The sequence below is a fragment of the Typopeltis vanoorti genome, chromosome 3 (assembly GCF_054136105.1).
Source record: "Typopeltis vanoorti isolate ZY-2024b chromosome 3, IOZ_Tvanoo_1.0, whole genome shotgun sequence".
Lineage (NCBI taxonomy): Eukaryota > Metazoa > Arthropoda > Arachnida > Uropygi > Thelyphonidae > Typopeltis > Typopeltis vanoorti.
Window position 1 is genome coordinate 130,998,453 of NC_143551.1, and position 21,118 is coordinate 131,019,570.

The window sequence follows — 21,118 nt, forward strand, 5'->3', positions numbered from 1 at the left end:
TCTCTTCCTATTCACTAGACTTTATAAGTTGCATCTCCTCAATCTTTCTTCATACTCAAAATTCCAGAGACAAGAAACCACCTGAGTCAATTGACTCTAGACCATTTCCAGTACTTCTAGACCTTTTTGAAAACCATTGGACCAAATTTGTGCACATTCTTCCATATGTGACCTAATCAAGCCTAATACACTGGAACCAGAATTTTTTGTGTTGTCCTCACAGTAAATTTTAGGTCCTTATTCACCATCAACACCAAGATCTCTTGTTTGTTATATCACTCCAATATACCTCCATCCTTTTCCTTGAATTTTAAAATGTTGCGCTTTGCAACATTGAACTGGTAACTTCACTCCCCTGTTTATTATCTCAGTCTCTGTTCCAGTCCTCTTAGTAGAGTAGGAGTAGAGCAGATGTTGTGGCTAAAGCCATAGCATCTGCTCTATTCCTTATAGTTACAACTTTACATTATCTGCAAATAAGTGAATATTGCCATTCAAATCTTTCCCAATATCATTAACCTATAGGTTCCTGATAACTATCAGACAGCCAACTCCAATCGAATGCACTAATCTGATATCCAACCCATCCATTCTAATTTAGCTATCAACATGTTATTATTATCCTAAGACTCCATGCAAAAAAATAAATAAAATAAACCTTGCTTCTCAGTCCCTTGCTCTCACCAACCTTGGAGAGCTTCCAGGGATGACCTCTTCCTTGTTCCTCCCTGATCTCCCACCATTTTATGAAAAGTCTCTTCAACATTAATCCTATAACCCCTTCCCAATTTGTATGTCTCTATCATATCACCTCTCTTCCCATTATCCACTAGACTGTAAATTGCATCTTCTCAACCTTCCTTCATATTCTGATTTCCAGAGATCAGAAACTACCTTAGTCAATCATCTCTGGATCCTGTCCACCATCTCTTCACCCATTTGAAAGCCATTTTACCAAATCTGTGCACAGTAGTCCATATATGGCCTAATTCAGGCATTATACAATAGAAAAAGAATCTCATTACTTCTACAAGTTAGTGTCCTGTCTTCCACCTCATTCCCAGAATTCATTGTGTTTTCCTCACAATTTTGGCAATGTGTCCTCTAAATTTTAGATCCTTATCCACCATCATTCCAAGATCTCTTATTTCCTCTACCTACAACAATATATCCCCACCAAGAGTAAATTCTACATTCCATCTTTGTTTTCCATATATTATTTTATAATCTTGGATTTTGCAACATTGAACTGGCATCTCCACCTGTACCCGTTTACTCAATCTATTCCAGTTTTCTTGTAAGGGCAGAACATCTGCTCTAGTTCCCATAATTTGTCCCAACTTTGCATCATCTGCAAACAACTGAATATCCCCATCCAATTCTTTCCCAATATCATTAACATACAGGTTAAACAGCAGTGGTCCTAAAACAGACCCCCCTGAGGCACAAAACCAGCGACTTTCCTCTTCCTAGATAATGCTCCCCCATACACAACTTGTTGATATTTATCAATCTCCGATCCAATGCACTAGTCTAATATCGAACCCCATCCACTCTAGTTTAACTATCAACGTATCATGCAGTAATCTATCAAAAGTCTTTGCAAAATCTAAGTATATCACTGTGTTTTCATCTCCTTTGTCCAATGAAGCCAATAAGTCCAGTTGTCTAATTTGTCCAAAGATTGCAATAAGTAAGTATATGGTAAAACATGACCTCCAGCAAATCCATGCTGCCCATCAAAGATAATACCATTGTTCTCAACCTAATTCTGGATCCTGCTTCTCACCAGCCTCTCGAACACTTTAATCACAACAGCTGATACACAGATAGGTCTATAATTTGATTCTTGAGTCCTGTCAGCTCCCTTATGAAGCAGTACCATCTTACCTTCCTTCCACTCCTTTGGAACTTGACCAATGTAAGACTCATATTAAACACATATGTCAAGGCAGATGTCAACTCCCTGGCACATTCCTTCAAAATATGTGGTGATATATCATCAAGTCCCACAGCCTTATTAACATTAAGTTTTTTCAATCCCTATATATCTCATGCTCACTTACAGTCAGTCTATCCTCCTCATCATTCACTCCTTTCGAATTCTACATGATGTCTCATTCATAAGAATGAAAGAACTTTATGAGCTGCTCATTAAATATCTCAACTATATCTTGTGCAGTTGTTCTTCTCATCTTCCTCCTCCTCTCCTCAACTGCTATACTATATAACAGTCTTCCAATTGATGTGTTCCCTAAGGAATACAATATGCAGTCATTCAAATCCAGTGTGAAGAAGTACCTTCTTTCCCAACCCATACATGGTACTGATGTACTATAGGTTGATCTACCAACCTCGTGTATGGGCTTAACATTAAAAAAAAAAAAAAAAAAAAAAAAAAAAATCTTCCAGGCAAGTTCTCTAAAACCCACATGATGATTATATCATCAATTCCCACAGCCTCATTAATATTAAGTTTACTCAGTTCCCTACATATTTCTTGTTCACTCACAATCAGTCCTCCTCATCCACTGCTCTCAAACTCTCCATGATGTCACATTCGCAAGGCTCATCAAATATCTAAGCTATATCTTCTACAGCTCTTGTACTATTACGTTTATCTTTACTTCCTCAAATAAAAGAGTATCTTATTGAAAAAGGTAAGACTGGAAATTTCCCTGAAATCGAAACTTTTTAATGACAGTGTGATTTGCACTTTCAGTGCAACATGATGGCCCACTTGAGTAATTTGAATACAAAGTTGCAAGGAATAGGTTAAAATAAGCTAGCATTCACAGTCTATTGATGAATTTCAATTAAAGCTGAACCTCCTTACAGAACAATTCACAAAGAATGATTTGACACATTCTAAAAAAATGAATAGCTTTCTAGAAAATGAAGAGGACCATATGATTGCTAAAGATGATCTCTATGTAAACTGGAATAAAAAAATCTGTCTCAAAAATTATTATTATTATTTTACGTGGCACATCCAGGGAGTTCAAGGACTCATTGTGGAAGGGCACTCTATCCTACTTCGCTAAATGCATCTCATCCTCTCTACTACTACTTAATTTTCCAAGTATGACATTACTACCATCAGTGCCATCTACTGCCCATCTTCACCAACAACAGTGTTTTTTTTTTTGTTTGTAAATTGCATGTGTTCTCAAGGACAATTTGTCTGTACACGGGATGAAAAACCCGAGTTTCTGGGAGAAAAAACTTGCTACCAGTGTATGAGATTGGCTAACTCACCTTCAACTGAAAAAGCCCATATAAGGATTCCCCTCATCATGATGAGAACCCAATTGAAGGGCTCAATGTTCACTATTCTTCCAATTGCACTACAGCGGCTGCACATGTGGCTACAAATGTGAATCGTATTTCTCCAAATTTCAGAATTTGAAATTGATATTTGGTTTTTTGCATGATTCATTTCAATTTGACTTAACAAATTCCATTCAGGAAATTACAAACATTTTATGTTTGAATAAGCATGGGTTTGAAGATGAGATGCTTACCTTGCAAATTGTAGAACGCATAAAATAAACAAAAATGTTCCATCATCTCTTTGATAGGACATTTTTGTTTACCTTTACCCAAGCTTACTATTCTGAATGAGAGCCTTCCAAATTTTAAAAAAAGCAATTTCAAAATTATTTTTGATGTATGGATCTACATGGGTATGTAAGTCAATCTTAGAGATCTTGGCATACTGACATAAATTTAGAGGCAGAGCTAAGATGCTCATTGGGCATAGATATTAAGCCAAATATCATGAAACTTGTTGATGAAAAACTCCATTAATTTTCACATCAAAGGTAAGTTGAAATGCAGTTTTTTGATTAAACTAACATATTTCATTTTATTTATTTATTTTTGCATAATGTGGCCAATGTTGCTATTATTTGGTACAGTTGGGCCACTATGAAAACTCAGTTGCCCACCCTTGCTCTAGGTTTTTTTTTTACATCATTAGCTAACTGCTGCTCATACTTGCTTTTTTGTTACCCTATGTTGCCTCCGTCTGTGCACTTAGCCAAGTGGCTATGCACTTTTCAACCACATGCTCGGGAAAGGAGTCTCCTGGTTTCGATTCCTTAGGATCTTTCTCAGACATAGCCAAGTTATCCAGTCTTGGGCATGGACTGCAGGGTTTTCTTCCCAGTTTATTTGGGGTTTTTCCTCCCTCATGCAGGCAAAACCAGACACCTCCAGGAATAAGGAGTAATTAACCAACCTATTCTGTAGGATTTCAGTTCTGAATGCCTACACAGTAAAAAGTGTAGGTCTACGTGCGAGTGTAAATTAGGATAGGATGTTGTCTCTATAATGCCTTCTTTCTCTATACTGCATGCTTAATTTAGTCCAAGGCCCTTAAACCTTGTATGTTTTCTGTTATATACTGAGGTAATTGTCCCTCAAAATCCCAAGAAATTCATTTACTTTATTTCCAGATGCTATCGTTATCACCCTCCATTAATCTCTTCATTCATCCATTTCACACCTGCCTTAATTAACTTTTTAATCCTTTGAATAAATTTAGACATTTCTTCTGCTAGATAGTTCTTAAATAGCACCCAGGCAGCATTGATCTCCTTTCGCCTAGCTTCTCATTCTATGCTACATCTGCAAGTTATGTCCTGAGCTTCTCATAATCACCAGCATTGTAGTAGTTTTGCATATACCTATTCCTAACAGAAGTTCTCATGTGGCTGGCAATCCCTTCATGGTCATTCTCACTAACTAGAGGCTGATTTTCATCTCATTTATAATAACATCATTTTGTGAGATGATCAGATCCAAGGCCCTTGATCCTTGCATGTCTTCTGTTACATACTGAGGTGGTTGTCCCTCAAAATCTCAAGAAATTCGTTTACTGTATATCTAGATGCTCTCTCATAATGCCAGTCTATATTGCCATAATCAAAATCACCCATAATGATCACTCTTTTCTTTTTGCTTTATACATTTCATGGTTTTTGCCCTCCGCATTACCAGGTCCATCGAACTAAGTATTTCATTCTGTTTACCTCATCTCCCCATATACTGCCTAAAACCACTCCCACTATTTCTCCCTTGCACAGGCATAATTCCTTTTCTATCTTCCAAGAGAAATAAGCAAATGTCTTTATGAAAAATATCATATCCTTCCGTTATGTTGAATTTTTTCTTGACAATTATTCATAAGACTATTACACTTTTTTTATATATAATCTTTGTCAAGTAGCTTTATTTTATCCTCCTACATGTTTCGCCAATCTTTTTCTATTAGCATCCTCAGGGAATACAAACTAGTAAGCTAAAATGAAGGTTACAGACTAGGTTATAACTGATGGTTCTAATTCATACAAAAAATTGGTATTGTGCGTGACAATGTGCGTGTCTCGTTAACATGATTTATTCATTATGGCTCATGACGTAATTGTTATGAAAGTTCATTTCTTTGATGTTTAATGATCTGATAAAAGTTTTTCAAATTTCTGGTAAAATTAGACCTTGATTCTTGTGAATCAAGGTCTAATTACCTCAACCAAATCAATAGTTTCCACAATACCATCAAATTCACATTAGAAATGGAAAAAGATAAAAAAAACTGCCATTCCTTGACATTTTAATAAAGAAACAATCCAATAATAGTATCAACCTATCTGTATACAGAAAACCTACCTACAAATACTCGACGTTACATCCATTTCAACTCAGCTCATCACATAGCTCAGAAACTTAGCATTATCCACAGTCTCAAGAAAAGAGCTATACAGTATACGACAGACCAGGATGACCTACTAACAGAATTAACCACAATATCCAGAGAACTTTCTTTAAATGGTTACCCAAAAAGACTCTATAACAAGATTCTCTTTACTGATATACCACATCGACAACGTGATGACGTCCAATACATCAGTACAATTATGATTCCTTTTGTCAGCAACCTTTCCAAAAAATTAGCTAACCTTTTAAAACCACATAAGATCAGAGTGGCATTCAAACCAATCAACACTATTCGGAAATTTTTAAGATCACCGAAAGATCCTCACCCATTCTACAAGTACTCTGGAGTATATAATGTACCTTGCTCATGTGGTATTAGTTACATAGGTCAGACCTCTAGAAGCTTTGAAACGAGAAAGAAAGAACACATAGGATATGTTAGAAATAACAGACAAGACATTTCAGGCCTTTCATGCCATTTTGCCTCTACTAACCATCACATTGAGTGGGATAAGAGCCTTATGCCATACATAGAAGATAACTACCATTCAAGAACCTTTAAAGAAGCAGCTACAGTCGCCTGTAAAACTGAAAACCTAAACAAGAATCAAGGTCTAATTTTACCAGAAATTTGGAAAACTTTTATCAGATCATTAAACATCAAAGAAATGAACTTTCATAACAATTACGTCATGAGCCATAACGAATAAATCACGTTAACGAGACACGCACATTGTCACACACAATACCAATTTTTTGTATGAATTAGAACCATCAGTTATAACCTAGTCTGTAACCCTCATTTTAGCTTACTAGTTTGTATTCCCTGAGGATGCTAATAGAAAAAGATTGGCGAAACATGTAGGAGGATAAAATAAAGCTACTTGACAAAGATTATATATAAAAAAAAGTGTAATAGTCTTATCATATCCCTCTGTCTCTTCCTGTCAGGATGTCCTCTTTTTCCAACCATGTGTCACCTATTCCAACAATTCATGGGTGAATCAACTCAATCAATGCAACAATTTTGTTCCTGATAATTTTTAGCATTCATATGCAAACATAAAGTTCATTTCTGAATCTATAATAAGTTTTTTAAATATTGCATATTAGATGAGTCTTGTCTCTGCCTTTCATAAGCCATTCTTCTCTCATTGCCTATCCCAGTACCATTTTCAGACCCAACTGTTCCTTTTATGTCTCTAGCCATCCCATTCATTTTTTGTCTACTTGCACATTAGCTTCCTGTTTGGACATTGACTTTTCTCACACTGTGTTCTTATGTCTGCCCTGATTCCCTAACCTCTTTTTCCCTGTCTGTCTTGGACACTTGTTCTCTCATTTTCTACAGTCATGCCACTCATTTCTCCTTTCATAAGCACTGTTTCAATTGCTCCATCCTTACTCTTCCTCATCTCTTCTTACTTGCTCAGATCCACTCTCTGCATTTGTTACTCTCCCTATCAACAGCAGCTTCTTTAGATGACTCTCAACAACACCATTTAAATGCAGTCCATAACTCTTATACAGTTCCATTCACTCTTTACACGTGTTCACAAATGCATTCCTTTTTCTTCACACATATTCTGCTAAAATATCAATCATAATCATCACTTTACAATTCAAGTCATCACTGTCATACCTTGACAACCTACTGACCACCTTTCCTATTACACTATTATCTTTTGATATCCAGTCTTACATTCTCCTTGTTTCCGACCAAGTCATTTGTTCCTGCTACCACTAAAAACTCTTTTTTCTTGCTTACTCTTCATATCTAATGCCTCAGTCACTCTGCTCATTCTTCCTCCTGGAAAACAAACCTTTCCTTCACCATACCTCTAATAATTGAATCCCTCATGCCACTCGTTAGTCTTTCGTTATCTCTTTCATTCAGACATCATTCATTTTAGTCTTCTTCTTGTTCACCCTTAATTATATCTTTTGCCCGATCTTCACCAATTCTTCTTTGAAATATTGGCATTTTTTGTTATCATTCACTCTCACTATCAGACTGTCAGTCACACATACTTTTTACCATTAGCGCCACTCATTGTCTTACAATTAATTGCACTCTGTTTTTCACTGTTATTCTTGCACACTTTCTTGTTGTCATTCTCACTCTTTTCTTTGCCATTGGTTTCACCTGCTTTATTAACCTTTTCACAATCTTCTTCAACATGTGTTATACTTACAATGGCATGTTCCCTGCTCTGACTCAAACAAGCGCTTCCTGAATACTCAGATTTGGTCTTTTTATTCATGCCAGATTTATTATAGATGTTTTTGGAGATAATCTCTTTAAATTTTTTAGGAAATGACAACGTATACTAAAATGTTAATTAAAAAACCTGAATTAATACCTTCCTATATTTTGACAATGTTACATCACCCCCGGAACATAAAACTATATGTGCACGAAGGCATTAACAACAAGCAAATGAGGCTGAAGAAGGCAACTGGTGTTGGTCCTAGAGTCCTAAAGATGCTCTCCCCTAGTGGGCTAAATTGGGTTGTTTTGGCTGTTGGGTTGATGTTCTAAGGATGCAAACTTCCCATATTTGGGGCAGTCTCATGCATCCAAATTTGTTGAGATTTGGGAAGTTTTTTTAGAGCTGAGGCTGATTCCAAGAACAATCTTTCATATTTATATTTCCTACGGTGTATTAAAGTGGCTTTCTTCCAGCGTATTCTGTGGTGGGAATCTAGTGCATGGTCCGCAAGTCCTGAGTGGCTATATTGCTGAAACTGAATGTAGTCTTTGCTCAGAAATCCTGATATTAGCTGTCCTGCCTGTTTGGCCATAGTAAGACAGTTTACAGCTGCAAGGGACGTGGTATACACCAGGTAGGTCTAGGGCAGGAGTCGCAAACTGATGGGCCGGATACGGCCCATGATCTTTGCATCACACATCTCCTGGAGGAGATGTATGATGCTTTGTATTAAAGGCAAGGGGCCACTACTCAGACCGGTTTCGACCTTTATTGAGGTCTCATCAGTGGGAGCTATGCTAGAAATACCAAGATTTTAGTAATACAGAGCTTATAAGTATTTTACCAGAACAAGTTACCATAAGGTGTTTTAACCTTATTAAATAAAAATCTCAGGAGGAGATATAAATGTAGAAAGTATTTTACCTCTGTATTACTAAAATCTTGGTATTTCTAGCCTGGCTCCCACTGATGAGACCTTAATGATTTCTTTTCATGGGCCGTATCCGGCCCATCAGTTTGCGACTCCTGCCCTTTTTCTGTTTGGTTAAAAAATTTGCATTTTTGCATTTTTTCTGTTTGGTTAAAAAATCAATGTTTCTAACATCCTGCATGGTTACCTGCAGGATATTAGAAAAGTTTTAACCAAACAGAAAAAATTCAAATTTCTAAATGTTTTATGACAGCTTTAAACAAAAATAAAACTTATTACTACAATTCTTTGTGCCACGTTTCAACGCAAGATATTTTCAAATGTTATCACAACAAGTGATGCTGCTGTTAAATGTACTTGCATCATAAGTGAAAAAAATTGCTCAGGATTTGAAGCCTTTTACTGATGGAGAATTTATTAAAAATTGCATTTTAAGTGTAGTCGAAATCATTAAGGTCACTAGTTTACGACCCCTGCCCTAGACCTACCTGGTGTATACCAAGTCCCTTGCAGCAGTAAACTATCCTACTACAGCCAAACAGGCAGGACAGCTAATATCAGAAACTTGTGCTTTAAGTCACTAACTAAATAAAATATGCCTTATTAAAGGATGTTCATTAAAGTGCAAGTTTAAGCTCAAATTGAATGTCATCAAAGACAGGAATGGAGCATTACTAACAGAATAGTTGAATCAAAAACAGACAGAAAGAATACTGTGAGGAACTGTACAATAGAGTGGATAAAGAAAATTTGGAGGAGCCCTCTCACTAGGAAAATTCCGATTTGGAAAATCTCCTCCACTTAGGCATGACATTGAAAGAGCAGTTACGCTGCTGAACAGCAACAAGGCCTCAGGTGCAGTTGAAATCCAAGCAGAGTTAATTAAGGCCACAGGGGTTGGAGAGATAAGAGTGTTTCATAGATTGATTACAAGGATATGGGAGACAGGATCACAGCCTAGAGACTGGAAGAAGTCGGTTTTCATACCACTACATAAGAAAGGTGATATGAAGGCATGCAAGAACTATAGAACTATTAGTTTAATATTTCATGCAAGCAAACTTTTATTGAAGATCATGCTAAATAGGATTGAGGCCAAGTTGAGTCAGAGATGCCTGAAGAACAACCAGGTTTTAGGAAAAGTAAGGGCACCAGATATCAGATCCTTTGTGTTAGACAGATCATAGAAAAATATAAAGAATTCAGACTCACTGTAATGTGTTTCTTAGACTACTCTAAAGCTTTTGACTGCGTTGAGCATGTGAAACTGCGAGAAGTAATGAAAAGAATGGGCTTTCCTCAAAATACTATCAGGTTGATAGCCAACTTGTACAGGAAGCAAGAAGCCATGGCAAGAACAGGTGTTGGATTGACTGACTGGCTTCAAGTTGGACAAGGAGTTAGGCAAGGATGTTTACTTTCTCCTCACTTGTTTAATATATATGTGGAGGACATAATTCATGGAGCCTTGGATGAGCTCAAGACGGGAATTAGGATAGATTGATCAGTAATCTGAGGTATGCTGATGATACAGTGCTCCTTTGCAATGACATGGAAGAACTAGGACAATTATTGTAGAAAGTATTTTACCTTGGGTATAATATATGTTAAAGATACCAATCTATTTTAAACCTGGTTTTACTCCATTTCCCAAATAAGCAAACAGAAAAACAAGTCAAGTTTGCGCCTGCAAGTGTTGCAAGTCTAGCTGACCCTGCACGTAGTGCAAGACCAAGGCAACTCATGGTAAAAGTAGAATAAGCTCTGATCACTAATCTTAATATTTACCCTTAATGCAAAGCACATCTCCTGGAGGAGATGTATGATGCTTTGTATTAAAGGCAAGGGGCCACTACCCAGACCGGTTTCGACCTTTATTGAGGTCTCATCAGTGGGAGCTATGCTAGAAATACCAAGATTTTAGTAATACAGAGCTTATAAGTATTTTACCAGAACAAGTTACCATAAGGTGTTTTAACCTTATTAAATAAAAATCTCAGGAGGAGATATAAATGTAGAAAGTATTTTACCTCTGTATTACTAAAATCTTGGTATTTCTAGCCTAGCTCCCACTGATGAGACCTCAATAAAGGTCAAAACCGGTCTGGGTAGTGGCCCCTTGCCTTTAATACAAAGCATCATACATCTCCTCCAGGAGATGTGCTTTGCATTAAGGGTAAATATTAAGATTAGTGATCAGAGCTTATTCTACTTTTACCATGAGTTGCCTTGGTCTTGCACTACGTGCAGGGTCAGCTAGACTTGCAACACTTGCAGGCGCAAACTTGACTTGTTTGTCTGTTTGCTTACTTGGGAAATGGAGTAAAACCAGGTTTAAAATAGCTTGGTATCTTTAACATAGGACAATTATTATTATTATTACGAAACCACCAAGGAGTCCAAAGACTCATCGAGGGAGGGCACCTACTCTAGAACTCTCCATCTCCACCAACGCCATCTACTTACTCCTGATTATTATAAACCAGGAAGATATGTGATATTGGGTAATAGGGGAAATAATATTTAAAAACACTGTCATCCTACAAAATGCAAAAATAATATGTTTCGAATGTCTGCTAATCAATCAGAAAGATGGAAAAACAAAACAAGGAATTTCTGCCTGTAAAATATTCAGTTATTGCACGAGGCACTTTAGTGTGCTGCTTGCTGGGCATGTTCTTTTTGATCTGTTTCCCAGTGGGGGGGAGGTCATTGATCTCCATTAGCTTATAGCTTATTACTGGTCAGAAAGGAATATTAGAAAGTATACTCAGAATCTACCGGCTATGGCTAATAAAAAAAAAAAAACCTCTACGCAAATGGTAAGTGTGCAAAAAAACAATATTAGAAGGGCGACAACAATCTGGTGCCCTGAATGTAAAACTGCTTTGTGTATTTATTTAAGTTATTTTTATAACACAATGATATATTTTCTTCTTTTGAGATGTCTAATAGTATATTTTCGAAGGAATAAATTATCAATAAAAAAGCAGGTGCCCTTCACCCTTGTTTTAGGGTGTTCCATACTGTTCAACATCTATAAATTTTGAACAGTAAAATCAAAAATGTTTCTTTTCAGGGCCATCAAAACAGTCCTTTTCAGGACTACAAATATTGATAGAGAGATGCCTGACTGTACTGTTTCCATTTCATCTTTCAAGATGAAATGGAAACAATACAGTACAGAAGTGTGAAATAATGAATTTCACATTTCATTATTTCACCAAAAAAATGAAAAATATAAATAAAATAATTAAAATCTATAAATGTGAACATTTTCCCCTTGCCAACACACTACTACACACAGTATTAATGTGATAGAAGTTCCAAATTTCTTGTGTTGGAGATATATATATATAGCTATATATAGGTTTAAAATAGCTTGGTATCTTTAACATTTATTTACCCAAGGTAAAATACTTTCTACATTTATATCTCATCCAGAGATTTTTATTTAATAAGGTTAAAACACCTTATGGTAACTTGTTCTGGTTGTTGTTGTTGTCTTGTCCTTTGAAGAGTCTTAGATGTTTCCGTGCGCTCTTTGTACTGCTTTGGCTATGTCTGTGATTTTGTTTGTATAGAGCTGTTGTTCAGGATTAGGATCTATTTCTTGCAAGGCTGCTGTAATTGCTGGACAGGTAAAGATGTGAGTGGGTGTCAGTTCCGTATTGGGGCAGTTGTTGCAGTTTCTATATGTTCTCGTATCATCTGTATTGATCTTCATTCCTCTATAACTTGTTCTGGTAAAATACTTATAAGCTTTGTATTACTAAAAGCTTGGTATTTATAGCCTGGCTCCCACTGATGAGACCTCAATAAAGGCTGAACCTGGTCTGAGTAGTGGCACCCCCCCTTGCCTTTAATACATAGCAGTATACATTTCCTCAAGGAGATGGGCTGTGCATTAAGGGTAAATATTAAGAATAGTGATCAGAGCTTATTTTATTTTTACCATGAGTTGCCTTGACTTGCACTACTTTGAGGGTCAGCTAGACTTCCAATACGTGCAGGTGCAAACTTGACTTGTTTGTCTGTTTGCTTACTTGGGAAATGGAGTAAAACTAGGTTTAAAATAACTTGGTATCTTTAACATTTATTATACCCATGGTAAAATACTTTCTATATATATATAAAATATCTTAATTATATTCCAAACAATTCTGAATAGTAGGGTAAATCATTCTCTGAGATGTTTTATTTTTTAATTTTTGAAATATTCGGTATAACACAATCTCGCCTAAAGCAACTGTTTTTCAGTTATGCCTATTATAAGATTCTTATTTTGTAAATAAGAATACAGTTTGCCGAAACTTTGTTTATTAAATTTTCATAGCAGTGTGTGCCACAGATTAGAAATTTTCAAAGTAGCATGAATAATATTTTTTTTTATGACAAAACAGCAAAGTTTGATAATAAAAATTTCCACTACAGTAACGTTCGAAAGATTGAACAATATTATTGCCTTATTTCTTTTCTCCTGCGGGAGAAAAATAGCAGATTTTCTATTGGCAAAAATGGTAAGAAAATAATAATTTGCACTTTCATTTCAAAACACAAAGAAAGAACATTGTGAATTCACCCAATGAAAAAGAAAATATTACATATTTTTCTTCTGTTATTATCTGTTCTTTTCTTGTAGTAGAAAGATGAAATTACTACACAAATTTCTTTTGTCAATACAAGAGTGCAAAAATCTATAAATTGATTACATTATAACTAATAGAGAATTCATGCCAGAAAAAATATTTATGTAAGAGTTCTATAACATCAGCAGATATAACGACATTTTCTTCTAGTTTAGATACGTGACATTATTGAAGTTGTTAAACTTTTGCTACTATTTTACACTAAACTGCATGAGCATGTTCCTGAAGTGAATTGCCTGCAAATTAAATAGGTCTATAACCCTCTACCCCAATCCAAAAATAAATGATTATGTAACAATATGCACCTTTACTCTTCGACAGATCTTTGATACTCTTCATTACTCTTCGATAGATCCTCTTCGACACCTGTCCCACCCAGGGGTTTACAAAATCCAATGTACATGTAACCTACCCTACATAGGGTGAAACAGAAATCAGAAAAGACAAACATAAACGACTCATTAAATACCCCCATTATGGAAAAACAGGCCTATCAGACCACGCACTCGAAATATACCATAGAATTGACTGGAAAGGCACCAAGTTTCTACACCACACCAAAACCTGGTTTAAGAGAAAAGTTAAAGAAGTCTGTGAAATGCGAAAACACAATCCAAACCAGAACAAAACTGACGGACTAATCATTCCAAGAATGTGGAGGACCCATCTGCAACCAGAACCATCCCAGAAGGAAATCTCAATATGAGCAGACTTTAGAAATGTTTAATGTAGTTTAATTTATTTTTATATTTACTTTTTTAAATTTTATTTTATTTATTATTATTGTTTTAATATTTTTTTTTTCTTTTCCCACTAGAGATCACGCCAGATAAAAGATTAATAAGCAGCTTAGATTCATTTTACCTTTGTAAAGTGCAGTAGCATTTAACTTGTTTCTTATACATGTGTATTTTTCTGATGATAACCTCAATTTGGAGGTCGAAATGTCATATGTTACTTTCCTAATATTAAGTAAAGTAATTATTTTAACATGTGTTGTGTTTCCATAAATTCTTAACCATGAATGTTGACCACTGTGTAACCTTAAAAGAAAGAATATTTATGTTGGGTGTTAGTAATGACTAGTTTTTATCCCGAGCAGAAATGCAGCAAGTACTTACATTTATTTTTAGACTTGACCTTTTCTCCATGTTTGCCCAGAACGTTTCTATATACCTGATGGGATTTCTTTTCTATTCTGCTGTTTAGGTATCCAACAGTGACCATATTTTCCATTTTCTTTATATCGGCTCATGGTTTAATGACATGAAAAATTTCTAATAATAAAAATGATAAAAAATAAAGTTTAAAAAAAGTAAATATAAAAATAAATTAAACGGAACTACATTAAACATTTCTAAACTTCTGTGTGACTGTCGGCACAAATAATAATTATTACATGACACCTCCAAGGAGTCCAAAGATCCATCTACTCTACAGTTCTGTTTCCACTACAGCAAACCACTACTACCATCATCACCTACACCAGCATCAGCTACTGTCCACAACAACCACCACCATTAGTCTTTTTGTCTGTAAATAATGTGTTCTGAAAGGCCAATTTGTTTGTATGCGGGATGAAAAACCCAGTTTCTGGGAGAAAAACCCTGCTACCTCCATATCAGATTGGCTAACTCACCTTCAGCTGAAAAAACCCATATAAATATTCCTCTTGTCATGATGAGAATCAAACTTAGGCCTTTTCTAATCAAAGGGAGCAACCTACCTTTGTTCTTCTAATTGTGTTATGGAGGTGCTTAAGAAACCTCATTAATGAGTCCCATTTTGAATACTGTCCACATAATTCACATAATTGGATTTGTATAAGAGGGATGGCCTACACCTGTGTTTAGCATCAGGAATCTCTAGAAAAACTAATAACTGGTATGAGACCTAACACAGAGTCAGGGAAACTAAATTATAAAGGGAGGAATGGTGTGAATGTGAGTGTAAGAATGTTAAATAATTGTGTTAATGACTGGAATCGGCTTTGTCATGGAAATGTTGACGAGGCGAGAATGATTTCAGGTTTGTGTTCGTCCAGTTCGGACCCATCATGTGTGTAAAGATGTCTACATGTGTAAGACATTAGAGAAGAATAGAGATCTGCAAGTTGTCCAACTGTGTCAGGCAGACTGCAAACAAGAGTATACAAAAGAACATTCAGGTAGATTACATGAATGCTAGCAGTATCAGAAACAAAGGGGTAGAGTTTGTTGCCTTAGTCAATATGTTGTGACCTCAGATTGTAGGTATTAGTGAGACTTGGCTATCAGAATCAGACCTACTAACTGGTATCGAGTGTCAGTATTTTTCGGAAGGAGGAGAGAAGGGGGCATGCCGCTAATGATATCGGATGACTTAAATCCAGTTAGGGTTGAGACTTATGAATGTAGTACTAATACTACTAACAATATTTCATGTGGCAGTGAGTTTGACACCATCTGGTGTTAGGTGGAATCTAACAAGACAAATTACATAGTGGGGGGTTGTTACAGACCAGGTGGATCGTTTGCTAGTGATGAAGAAATGCATCACCAAATAGAAAAGATGAGCGCGAATAGAGTAATCATAATGGGAGACTTTAATTATCCAAATGTTGATTGTGCTGTTGCGGGACAACTTCCTCAAGCAGCATGTGATAGAAGGAACTCGAGGTCAAAGAGTGTTAGATTTGATTATGGTGTCAGAGGGCGTATCAGTTAAAGATGAAACTATTCTGCCTTAGTTGGTGACGGTGATCATGCGGTACTCATTTCGGAAGTGAACATTCATAAAACTCAAAAGTTTTATGAATGTTCCAACCTGGTGAACACAACATTTAGCCATCAACCTGGTGAACCCAACATTTAGCTCACTGTTATCTCTTCACTTGATGAAGAAACGCAGTTGTGTGAGGCCAAGGTATTAGAGCTATTGCACAAATTAAATAAGAATTCAGCAATAGGGAGTGATGGAATATCAGCACTTGTGCTAAAAGAGTGTTCAGCTGAACTGGCCATTCCTTCGACCAGGATATTTAATATGAGTCTCAAAACAGGGAAGATTCCACAGGAATGGAAGGAATGCATGGTAATTCCATTACACAAGGGCAGTGCAAAGACCAATGTATCCAACTATTGACCAATTAATATCTCAGAAGTGGTGGTGAAAATTGTGGAAAAATTGGTTAGGGCCCGCATTCAGAAATGGGTTGACAGTGAATCTCTATTTTGCCATGAATAACATGGGTTTAGTAAGGGACTATCATGTTTTAGCAACTTGCTCACATTCTATAACAATATTACTATTGAACTAGACAAGAGGAATTGATACACCATGATACTTTTGGATTTTGCTAAGGCTTTTGACAGAATATAGCATGGAAGACTGTTGCATAAATTGGAGAATATGGGTTTGGGTTATAGAATATTAGCATGGATAAGAGGATGGCTGGCTGACTGACTGACAGATATCAAAAAGTGGGATAACAGGGATCTCTGTCTGCAAGGTATAAGGAAGAAGGCCTATGCAGCTATGCAGGCCCTCTATAAAAAGCATAGAGGGCAATGTGCCAAAACCATCTTTGACGGGGCTTCCCCCTCCACCTCTAGCAGACTTACATGATGATTTTGTCAAATTCTGGAGTACAGTCTTTTCTGCTCCACCTACACATTTCCCTGATTATGATGACCGACCTACAATAATGAGGTCCATTCCTGCCCTTCAAATATACCAGCCTGTCTCCATCCAGGAGATTAAAGAAGCTCTTCCATCCAATTTCTCTGCCTCTGGACCTGATGGCTTTCCTGCATCTAGGCTTCAGAAGGTGCCGTTGAAGATTCTTCAAGACTTAGTGGACATTCTCCTTTCCAGTAAAGTAATACCACCATACTTACGTGCTTCAACAACTGTCTTCATTCTGAAGAAAGAAACTTCAAGCTGTGCATCAGACTTTAGACCTATTACCATCTCCCCTGTGTTACTTAGACTCTATCATAAAATATTAGTTAAATGACTTCAGCAACATATACAGCATGATTATAGACAGAGAGCTTTGGTCCCTTCAAATGGCTATGCCGAGAATATATATCTTCTTTCTTCTCTTCTCTCTGATTCCTGACGCCACCTTAAGCCTCTATATATGGCATCGCTGGACCTCCAAAAGGCCTTTGATAGCGTCTCCCTTCCTGCTCTCCTTCGAGCGCTGTCTATTGCTGGATGTCCAGAACCTTTTCTTTCCTATGTTATGGAGCTATACTTGGGTAGCTCCATCACTATCACTACAGGGTCACGTGCAACTTCTATTCCTGCAGTGCGGGGTGATTCTTTATCTCCTCCTTTACTTTAACTGCATCATAGATGAGTTCTTCATTCTCTTCCTAGCCATATAGGCTACTCTCTAGGTGCTTCTTCTTTAATGCTATGGCCTTTGCGGATGATCTTATTCTCGTAGCCTTTGCAGGACTCCTTGACCGGGCAGTTGACTTCTTCTCTATTCGAGGCCTTTCTATTAATGTAGAGAAGTCCTGCTCTTTAGCTCTTGTCTCCTCTGGTCGTGACAAGAAGCTTAAGGTCGAGACTATAGAGTTTTCCCTGCATGGGAGGCTGTTGCATGATTTGACCATCCTTTGAGAGTGGAGGTACCTCGGTATGATGTTCACCCCAAAAGGAAGGTCTTTTGTCCTTTCTATCCTAGAAGCTGGGATCGCTTCTTTGAGGAAAGCTCCTCTCAAGCCCCAGCAAAGACTGTTTCTCCTTTCCTACTATCTCCTACCTCGCTTTTACCACAAGTTGGTGCTTGGTAGAACATATATCTTGGTACTGTCCCGAATGAACAGGGCTATCCGTTCAGCTGTGAGATCATGGTGCCGACTACCGCCTGACACTCCTATTGCATATTTCCATGCGAGGGTGAAGGATGGTGGGATTGGAGTTCCATCACTTAGATGGCTGATCCCATGCCTGCAGCTATCAAGAATCATGCAGTTAGAACTATATTCTTCCCCCATCTGCAGAGAGGCTTTCTATAGCTCATTAATACAAGAAGACTTTAGTAGTGGGGGCTAAAGGCTGGTCCCATTATCAGGGTACTTTAATCGAGTCAGCACCCGCAGAAGACGAGATGGACATCTCTGTTGCACTGTTCTGTAGATGGTGCTCCTTTAAAAGAGTCATATCTGTGCCTCCCCTGCATGATTGGGTAAGGGATGGCACCAGACTCCTCCCTGGGTTCGAGTATATTGACCTTATCAGGACGAGGATCAATGCCCTGCCTAATCGAGCCCGCACAGCTCAATGGGGTAGTGACGACTCCAACTGTAGGGCTGGCTGCCACTACAGTGAGACATTGTCTCATATAGCCCAGTGTTACTTCCGCACCCATGGGGTCCGCATGAGGAGGCATGATGTCGTGGTCTCCATTCTGAACAACCGCTTTAAGAACAAAGGTTGGGAGACTGCGGTGGAACCACATTATAGGACCTCTGCAGGTTTGCGTAAGTTAGACTTAGTGATTAAAAGAGGTAGTGATGTTTGGGTAGTTGATGCCCAGATGGTGGGAATAGGGTGCCCACTAGCCTATAGCCATAATAATAAAGTGAATTATTATAAAAATAACTCGGATCTAGTTAGTAAGATACAAGAGGAGCATGGGACAACTCTGAGGTTTACCGGCGCCACCATCTCTTTACATGGCATATGTAGTGCAGATAGTTATAAAGATTAAAACAGCTTGGGCTTACACAAAAGGATATAAAAGTTCTTTCCTTGAGGACTCTACAGGGCACACTGATGGCATGCTGTTGCCACCAGAGAATGACTACTATGATAACTCGAACAGGCATAGGGTGAAACACTTGTAAAGGCTTAGGCCTGTATCAAGTCTGGACGAAATGTCTGGACGTGATGTAAGTGTAGTACTGCCCATAAACAGTACAAAGATTAATAAAAAAACAAATAAATAAATAACAAGTGGTGTACCACAAGGATCAGTGCTTGGTCCACTGTTATTCAATCTGTACATTAATGATATTGGGAAGGATTTGACAAGCGACATACAGTTATTTGCTGATGATGCAAAGATAGGTAGGGTAATCAGGAATGCTGCCAATATGCATTCTTTGCAGAATGATTTGAATAGGCTGGAATTGTGGGCATGGGAAAATCGCAATTCAGTTCAATGTCAGTAAATGTAGAGTCATTCACTTCAACATGATTAGATATCCAATGTCATATTATATTGGTGGGATTAGACTAGAAGAAACTGATGAGGCTAGTAACCTTGGAATGATAATAGATAGGAAGTTGAAATTCAGGGGCCATGCAGCAAAGATTGCAAATACAACTCAAAAGATAATTGCAATGCTGAAATGAACATTCACATGTAAAGATAAGAATGTTATTTTGCATCTTTTCAAAGCCTTGATAAGACCTCACTTGGACTACTGTGCACAGGTCTAGTCTCCTGGTTTCTGTTGTGATTCTGATATATGAGAGAGTACAAAGGAGAGTGTTAAAAATTACATCAGTATTGCAGAATACTAATTATGAAGACAGATTGAGAATTTGTAGACCGCAGACACTAGCAAACAGGAGAAAGAGTTGGGTGATATGATTGAGATTTACAAACTTCTGAAAGGGTCATACAGGATTTCAATTGATGGAATTTTTCAATTTATTGAGGGTGGGGAAAGGACGAGAGGCATCCCTGGAAGCTGAGAACGAAGGCAGCCACAAAGGTTGTGAGTACTAGAATTTTCTCTCAGAGGGTGGTGCGTGGTTGGACTGGATTTCCTTTGGATGTTATGAGTGTAAGCAATGTGAATGAGTTCAAGAATAAGTATGATAGCTGGTGTGTTTAGTATGTGGTCTCCCTTGATGAGTCTCTGACTCCCTGGAGGTTTCTCTTAATAGTAATAATAATTCTGTCTGAATTTTTTCCAATCCAGAAGTTTATGTTCTTGTTTAGTATTGAATGCAATTATTCGTATACCTTATTTGCTTTATCATTATTGCCTGAATTCAATATCCTGTACTTATTATTTAATAGGATTTCACGTGTTTTTGTTTTCTTTGTCTCAGTAATGCCAATTATGTCCATGTGGTACTTTTCCAGTTCTTCAGCAAGTTTAACTCATTATTTTGTTGGTTCCCAACTTCATTCTTCTGACAATGAGTTCATTTTTTTCTTCTTTTTCTTTTAGATGTTCAGTTGGAGTTTGTTCCCATAGCTGACATAACAAACTTTTACTATTTACTCCCTATTTCCTGACCTATTGTTTACCAGCCAATTCCCAGCCGGAATGAAATCTCATGTTGTACCATCATGTGTATTTGGTGTAAACCAATAGAGAGTTTAACTTGGTCAGTTAAGTTCCAAATTCCTAGCCCATCCTTGTTTGTTCATTACCCAGTGGATTGCTGATAATGGGGTTCACCACGTTAAGATGAGGATTGAACATAAGGTCAGAAGCACCCAGTCAGTTCTGTGCCATCTGTAATAGCAGTGTGAAGCTCTCCTCACAGTTATCTGACTTTGACTCTTAAGCGACCCAACATTTATCATTTCCTATTTTGCCATTATCTTTTTAAAAAATAATTTTTATTGTTATAAAATATCATTT

General features: G+C 37.2%; 1 protein-coding gene across 1 annotated transcript in view; it reads left to right on the plus strand.

Moving 5' to 3' along the window:
• The window catches only part of unc-13 (protein unc13 homolog), a 1,156,644-nt gene that overhangs the window by 416,395 nt on the left and 719,131 nt on the right, over positions 1-21,118 (plus strand). The gene's annotated exons all lie outside the window — the stretch shown is intronic.